This window comes from Alligator sinensis, unplaced genomic scaffold, assembly GCF_000455745.1.
Source record: "Alligator sinensis unplaced genomic scaffold, ASM45574v1 scaffold337_1, whole genome shotgun sequence".
Taxonomy (NCBI): Eukaryota; Metazoa; Chordata; order Crocodylia; family Alligatoridae; genus Alligator; species Alligator sinensis.
In genome coordinates this window covers 3189334-3190422 of record NW_005841927.1, presented here as the reverse complement: position 1 = coordinate 3190422, position 1089 = coordinate 3189334, and positions in this window count along the sequence as shown.

The window sequence follows — 1089 nt, the reverse complement described above, 5'->3', positions numbered from 1 at the left end:
TGCACCTGCGGGGGCCGAGAGCACCTGGGCGCCGGGCGCCGGGCAGGGCCAGGGCGCCGAGAGCCCCCCCAAGAAGAAGAAGTCCAAGCCGGGCTCGTCCGGGCTGCGCCGCGCCTTCAGCTGGCTGCGGGGCCGGAGGAAGAAGAAGAGGAGCTCGCAGCCCCCGGCCCAAGGGGACCTGCCCCCCAAGGGCAAGAAACCAGAGGAGCGGGGCAAGAAGGGCAAAGGTGAGCGGGCAGCGGGCGCCTCCCTGGGGGCTCCTTGCTGCCAGGGGCACCCCTGTCGCTGCCCGGTGGGGTCCCCGGGCACGGGGACGCAGGGCGATCTCCGACCCCCCCACAGGGATGTTGCCGCTTGGCTGGGTACGTTCCCGCGCACTGAGTCAGAAGGTCACGGAGGCCGGGAGGAACCTGGAGCTCCTCCAGCTTTTTCTGTCTCCAAACGGCACTCGGGCACCGCCGGCGTGGCCTTTCCCGCCTCCGTGGCAGCCTGGCACGTGGGGCACTGTGTGCAGGACCCTGGGGCATGCTCTGCTCCTCTGACTCCGGCACGGCGTCGGGGCGTCAACCCTGGAAGTGAGAGTTTAGCTAGAGATGGGTGCCCCAAGCCCATGCTTCTGGCCTGCTGGGAGAGGAGACGCAGCTGTGACACCTACCCTACCTGCCGAAGCCAAGCTGCTGGAGGCTCAGCCCTTGGTCTCCGGGATGGAGACTCCTCTTGCAGGCCTCTGCCTGGCGTTGCATGTTGCTGCGTTCCTGGCGGTGCTGTTCTTTTTAACATGGGTGTCCTCTCTTGGCGTGTGGCCGCGCAGTAGGAGCGGTGCAGTGCTGCTCCAAGTGCTGGGGGCAGTGTCCTTGCTCCTGTCCCCAGATGATGTCTCCCCTGCCTTGGTGGGGCCGAGATTCCCTTGGCCTCTGTAGGGAGGAGAGCACAAACCAGGTGCATGGTGCAGCATTTCTCCCCTTGCACTCTCCTTGGGCATTCATTTCCGGATGCGTGTGATGTGGGAAGTTGGTTTTTCGTCAACACTCAGTCAGGTGTTTGCTTGGAGGAGCACAGTGTGATAGGATGGAAACAGCTGAGGAAACA